General features: G+C 42.1%; 1 long non-coding RNA gene across 2 annotated transcripts; it reads left to right on the top strand.

Annotated features, from left to right (window-relative positions):
• The first annotated feature begins 461 nt into the window (after positions 1–461).
• Positions 462–5816, top strand: LOC149464794 (uncharacterized). 2 transcript variants are annotated; one of them, XR_016312295.1, is made up of 4 exons: positions 462–618; positions 3674–3799; positions 4660–4743; positions 5405–5816. It is a non-coding gene; the product is annotated as an uncharacterized LOC149464794 (long non-coding RNA). The 2 variants fall into 2 exon arrangements; XR_016312296.1 differs by lacking the exon at positions 462–618 and adding an exon at positions 674–695.
• Positions 5817–7005: the final 1189 nt, after the last annotated feature.

The raw sequence follows: 7005 nt of genomic DNA, 5'->3' as shown, positions 1-7005 counted from the left end.
ACACATATTTGTATGGTAAGGGGGACGTCAGGACCACCAGGTCATTTATTGGCATCTATGACACTAATGTGTATATATATATATATATATATATATATATATATATATATATATATGAACCTTGCAGAGAACAGTTTCTAATTTTTGTCTGGAGTTCCACTTGAAAGCCCTCATGAACAAATCTCATGCACTGTGACTCATTGTGTATAATGAAGTACTGTACTGTCTGCAAAACACTTTCCAATAACAACACGCTGCTTCTTTCAAACATTCAAACAGTCACGGTTACCAGGTTAAAGTGTTCTGCAAATTGGTATACCCAACTGTCTGTACTTCTCCGCATAGAGAAACATGTTTTCGGCCATGTTTCCGGAGCCTGTTTTACAAGAGTAAGATTCGGTCTCAAACAAAATGGCTCGCCTCTCTTGCTGTACAAGTGCGGTGGCGCTCTAGTGGATGGAATACAAACAAAACAACATACCTATGGAGAAGGCGTTGTTAGTCGCTAAGGAGACAGCCAATCAGCTACAGGCAAGCAGGTGACAGGAGGCGGGCTAAATTTGAAGCCAGTATAAATAGCGGGGCCACGGAGAGCCGGTATGTGGATCCATCAGACAGGTGAGAAGAGATGGGTGGATGTATTGGCACTGGGTTGTGGTGCAGTGTATGGAGATGGTCCCTAGCAGAGGCTGTGTGTATGTATTTAGCATGTTGATAGGCTTCTATGCTTTGCTATCACTTATGTACATCCAGTGCCCTTGTACTGTGTTGGGAACATGTTCCCTTGGTTCTCTCTGCACAATGAAAGTGTAATCATTGAGTTACTAGTCACTGTTGATGGTCGGGAGAGTTGGTGGGGGTGGGCTTCTGATCTTATGATCATGCTGGGGTTGTGAGCTTTAACTACTTCCTCTCCAGAGGATTTACCTGCTTTTTCAACCAGACTTTTTTTTTTTTTTATGATGTGTTACTTTAACTGAAGTGTGAGGTCATGAAACTCTGCACCAAAACGAAATTGTGTATACATTTTTTTTTTTCCTTTCTTTTGGTGTTTGGTTTTTTTTTTTTTTTTTTTTTTTTTTTTTTTTTAAATAGCTCAGGCATGTAGCAGAATACATATTTGCTTACATTTGTATGTATTTTTATAAATAAGGGTAAAATGCAGCAGGAATTATCTGGGAAGCATAAATGAATTTTATATTGCCAGATCAAGTTCTTCTCCTGCATTTAGTCTCACTAGTGCTATCTGAAAGTCATGTGACTTTGCAAATGACAGGAGTACTACTTTGAAGCAACTTTCAGGGAGTGCTTGCGTAATCTTCCTGTAATGTTGGATCTAAGTCACATCAATATAGATGAGGATCTGACTTGGAGGTGACTTCCACTAACTCCTTGCCCTCCTCAGGATTTAAACCTATGCTATGCGGTTGGGGTGCGTGGCTCGCTCATCTCTACCTGGAAATGCAAAATTGTATGTATTAGGGTAGATGTTAAGTGTGCTTAACCACTTGCCTACCAGGCACTTATACCCCCTTATTTACCATGCCAATTTTCAGCTTTCAGCGCTGCTGCACTTTGACAATTGCGCGGTCATGCAACATTGTACCCATATGAAATTTTGATAATTTTTTTTCTCACAAATAGAGCTTTCTTTCGGTGGTATTTAATCGCCACTGTGTGTTTTATTTTTTGCGCTATAAATAAAGTGCAAAAAATTTGAAAAAAAAAAGTTTCTTTGTTTCTATTATAAAATTTTCAAACAGGTAATTTTTCTCCTTCACTGATGTGCGTTGATGAGGCAGCACTGATGGGCAGCACTAAAGGGCACTGATAGGCAGTACTAATGAGGTGGCACGGATAGGCGGCACTAATATGCAGCACTGATAGGTGGCACTGATAGGTGACACTGCTGGGCACTGACTGGTGGCACTGACTGGCACTGACTGGTGGCACTGACTGGCAGCACTGCTGGGCTGCACTGGGTGGATGGGCACAGGTGGGTGGCACTGCTGGGCACAGGTGGGTGGCACTGCTGGGCGGAGCTAGTGGGCGCGCTGCTGGGCACAGGTGGGCGGAACTTGCGGGTGCCACTGCTGGGTACCGATCATCAGGGCACTGATCATCAGTGCCCTGGTGATCGGTGCCGATCCTCGCTCTGACAACTGCCGGTTCTCGGCAGTACTTTCCTCACGATCTGACAGCGTGAGGAAAGTGCAGCCGAGAACCGGCACTTGCATTTCCCTCTGATCAGCGTGTCATTGGACACCGCTGATCACGTGGTAAAAGGCCGCTGTGATTGGCCTTTTACCACATCACGTGATCAGCTGTGTCCGTAGGACACAGCGATCACGGAGATCGCTGGGTGCGCGCCCCCTGGGGCGCGCAGGAGAGCGCGTTCTGGGAGGACGTCATATGACGTCCACTCAGAACTAGCCGGCCGCAGTGCAGCCGTCATTCGGCTATCTGCGGTCAGCAACAAGTTAGACTATGGGTTGAAGTCACCTTTAAGTAGTACAGGAACCTTTTCTAAAGTCAAAGCAACTTCAGTAGTGCTTATTAAAATGGTTGATTAACATGGGATTTCACATGTCCTGTGACTTGGGATCTCATGTCGGATCCCAAGTTGCAGCAGAGTGAACTGAGCTTAAAGGCTCCACTCACAGGTCTTTGCCTGCCAGTGTGAAGATGTGAAAAAAATCGGGGGGGGGGGGGGGGGGGGGGTCCTGGTGATTAGTTATGGGAGGCAGCCCACTAATTTTCTCACATGTACACCCTGTAAGGCCAAAGGGCAGGCGAGAATGTGGCCTAAATTTACAGCTTTAGATGTGCTGGAAGTCTTATCTTCCCCTGGACACTCAGATTTCTAATTTCTCTAAATGCAGCTAAGCTGAATATGCCTGAATGCATGGAAATGCCTAGTGTGAAATGCTCTATAAAAATGTTTGTATTTATATTTGTAGAAATGTCCAACACATCATTGCTAGTGCAAATGAGGTCTAAATTGTATTTAATTGCTGTGACACCTGATATCTGTGTTCTTTTAGACTAGATATGCACCCAAGTGTCCGTGTGTGTGTGTCTGAGCCTTGCGAAAAGGTTCACTTTCCTGTCAGCCCCTTGCCTCCCAAACAAAATAAGCTACAAAGATTTAAGAGGTACAAATAAAGGTAGTTTTCTTGTCATTGCCTGCTGGGCACTTGAAATTCTACAAGAACGCATTTCTGCAATTGCCTGGGAATCTATGCTGTGGGTTTTGAGTGCCCACGTATACCAGGAAATGACAGACCGAAGTGACTAATTTTTTGTAATGTAACATATGTTCAGCTAACTGTGGATGGCAGTGGTCTGGTAGAAAAGCAAACATTTATGGAAGGCCCACTTTCATATATTTCAGAATGCCCCTCTCTACTGTGTTTTTGTATATTCTGGACTTTCAAATTGTTTACTCTTGCACTTGCTCTGCAAGGGGCTCTCCTATCTTCCATGTTTTAAAGAATAAGTTCATCTTTGGAAAAATATTACATGTTTTTGCTTTTATTTAGGATGTAACATGTTCCAGCTCCTGGTTCCTCTGTCCCTTCTGGCAGGGTCTGGAACTAACATGGTAGACTCTGGAAGGGTCCTGAACTAGCATCAGCTTTGCATAAAATAATAATTTTTTTGTATATTGCAGAACATCTGGATACTGGTTTTATTAAATGAGAATGAGCAACAACAAAGGCTTACAGGCTAAGGGCCATCCCAATCTGCAACTTCCAGTGACACCAAGCATAACCAAACGGAAACAAGTACAGCAAAGGTAAATGGTGTCATAACTCCTTGTATTTAGATATTAGCTTAAACTGCACTTTTTTCACCTGTGTAAATTTTATTTATTTCTGCAACTTGTATAGCACTGTCAATTTATACAGTGCTTTACATGCATATTATACAATCACATCAGTCCTTAACCCTCAAGGGGCGTACAATCTTTTTACCACTGTAGTGCTATAAATGGCACTAGCCTTGTGAGGGCCACTTGTTTGTCTGCCCTGTTTCCCTTACTTTTCCCTGCATCCAAGCACTGTGTTCAGCCAAATACACACTTGCTTATCTTCAATGATCAGTCTAGGGGATGTTTTTTGTTTTTGGTGTTTTATTGTAGAACTTGGGATACTCCAAAATCAGAACTAGTCACACTGAGGACATCTGAACTTGTCTCTTAGAGTTACTAAACACAGGACCCTGCATTCACTATATCTGGTCTCCCACAGTACACAGAACATGGAAATGCAATTATTTTAGTTAATAGAAACTGCTAAATACTTTTTATACAGCAGTATCTTTACTTCTATCAGTATCCAGCCAAGCACTGCTTGTAGGAGGATGCAAAACCACTGACCTGTCTGGACCATGCTGATTGGCCCTGTGCTGATCACATGCACACTCCCAAGGAAAAAAGATCTAGCAATATACACAATTGAGCATGTGCAGAGTAACTGACACTAAGTCTTATCAGGAGATAAGAAGCAGAACACTGGAAGAAGGGGAGGATCAGAAGTCGGGGTCAAACAGCCTTTTTACACATGCAAAGGATTAACTGTTTAGGTTCCACAATGAGTATAACAAGCATGCTTTACTGCATATACAGGCTGATTTTACTGTTTTTCTTTTGGACAGAAATACATTCAGAAGTCCAACTGACAACATGATATCCCCATGTTCTTTACAGTTGTTGAAGTCAAAGATTCAAAATGATTCAAGGTGAGCTTCTGTGAATGTAGTGCACCAAAATGACGTCTTGGCCCAAATTCAGGTCTTTTTGGCTGAGAAATGAGCAGTTTTTTAAATTTAATATTTTATATGTATTCAAGTGTTTGAGTTTAAATGAGAGATTTTATTTTCAACACTTTTTTTTGGCCAATAGGGTGCTTTTTCATACTAAGCAGTTTTTGCAGCATGTTTGCATTGAAGGGAAAACCAGTTCAAGAAAATGCATCCCTTAATTCAATGTCTTAACTGGTCTGTTGTGCTTCCTTTGCAATGTTAAAAACCTGCTTGCTGTTTTTGGTGCATGGGGCATGTTTATATAAAAAAAAAAAAGCGCCTCCCCATTGAGGCCTGGTTCTCACAATGCATGTTTTAGGGCTTTTTGTAGAAATTCAAAGCAGCTCATTTAACATTATTTCCTCGGACATTTTCACATCTATGCTTTTTTTTTGAGCTGCTGTTTTTGGAAAGGGTTGGGGTTTTTTTTTTTTTTTTTACACTAAGGTAAAACATCTTTTGACTAAAACACTTGAATGGTTAGCTTTAGTTGGGCTCCATATAGCTTGGTAGGAGCTTATATCTTTACTAGTTTATAGCTATGGGATGGGTAAGAGTGGTGAAATGAAATTTTATTTTTTTTCCATTCCTTTTTTAGGGATCAAAGTGTGGTGATCAAGAAGCCGTTTCCAAAGTGTGATATAGATGGCAAAGAGAATGAGATGTCCTGAAGAGTTGCTTCTTGTACTGGCCGTTAAATTCCTGTATGGATGGGATGTTTTTTGTGTGTGGTGTGTTTTTTTTTTTTTTTTTTTATGTAGGTTTTGGTTTCTTCCTGGTGAGGCTTTTTGTTTTGGGTTGCAAATGAGTTTATTTTAAATATTTATTGTGTGGAAAATAACAAAGTTGTAAAGGGAATGATCCAATACATTGTTCAGAAATCACTTTCTTATCTTCCCAGTCTAAAAAAAGTGGTTGGAAATGTTTGTAAAGTAAATGTTAACTTATTATACATGTTTACTAGCTTGTGATTAAACTGATATAAGATTAACTTGTTTAATCTCCATTCACCTGAAGACTCATGATTTGAACTGGATCCATGGAGGGGTGCCTACATGTTTAGTATGAATATTCAAATATGAAAAGTCTTTACAGGATTGTCCCAGTCTTAATTGCAAAAAACACTATGCAGTAAATGTTAAAATTGTATGTACTCATGCTTTTAGCCCTTTCACTGATCTGGTTAAAGCACATAGGCAAAATGGTTATCAAGACCAACATTTTCAGTAAAGGCTTTACACTAAACTTTTAGAGCACACAGATGCAATAGAAGTATGTCTCTGATTAGCCAGTAGACATGGTGCTGCTAGAGTTTCTCCAGGCTCTCCCATGTGATCAGGAAGCCTGCTATCTGATCCAGTGGTGCTGTTGGGCTATCATAGATAAAGGTCTGTCAGGTCCCCAGCTGTCAATATGGTCTAAGATGAAGCAATGTCTTTGACTTCTGGTTCTGGCAGAACCTTGTTTGTGTGGGGTGACCCCATATCTTGCCATAAAGGATTGTCAACCCTTCTATCACAAGGGCTATCCCTTCTTGTGATAGGGGGAAAAAAAGGCACAGATGGTGTCCTGGGGTATTTCCTTCCAGATCTGGACCAAGGCATCACTGAGCTCCTGGACGGTCTGAGGTGCAACCTGGCAGTGTTGGATGGACTGAAACATGATATCCCAGAGGTGTTCTATTGGATTTAGGTCAGGCGAGTGTGGGAGTCATTCAATGGTATCAATTCCTTCATCCTCCAGGAACTGCCTGCATGCTCTCTCCTCCCACATGAGGTTGGGCATTGTCCTGTACCGGGAGGAACCCAGGACCCACTGCGCTAGCGTAGGGTCTGACAATGGGTCCAAGGATTTCATCCAGATACCTAATGGCAGTCAGGGTGCCATTGTCTAGCCTGTAGAGGTTTGTGTGTCCCTCCATGGATATGTCTCCCCAGATCATCACTGACCCACCACCAAAATGGTCATGCTGAATGATGTTACAGGCAGCATAACGTTCTCAACGGCTCCTCCAGAGCCTTTCACATCTGGCACGTGCTCAAGGTAAACCTGCTCTCATCTGTGAAAAGCACAGGGCACCAGTAGCAGACCTGCCAATTCTGGTGTTCAATGGCAAATGCCAATCAAGCTCTATGGTGCCAGAAAGTGAGCACAGGGCCTGCCAGAGGCTATTAGGCCCTTAGACCACCCTCATGAAGT

The sequence above is a fragment of the Staurois parvus genome, unplaced genomic scaffold (genome assembly GCF_062004578.1).
Source record: "Staurois parvus isolate SC_StPar_1 unplaced genomic scaffold, SC_StPar_1.0 ptg000147l, whole genome shotgun sequence".
Classification (NCBI taxonomy): Eukaryota; Metazoa; Chordata; class Amphibia; order Anura; family Ranidae; genus Staurois; species Staurois parvus.
Note: the sequence above shows the minus strand (reverse complement) of the source record. Positions and strands in the feature narration are given on the sequence as shown.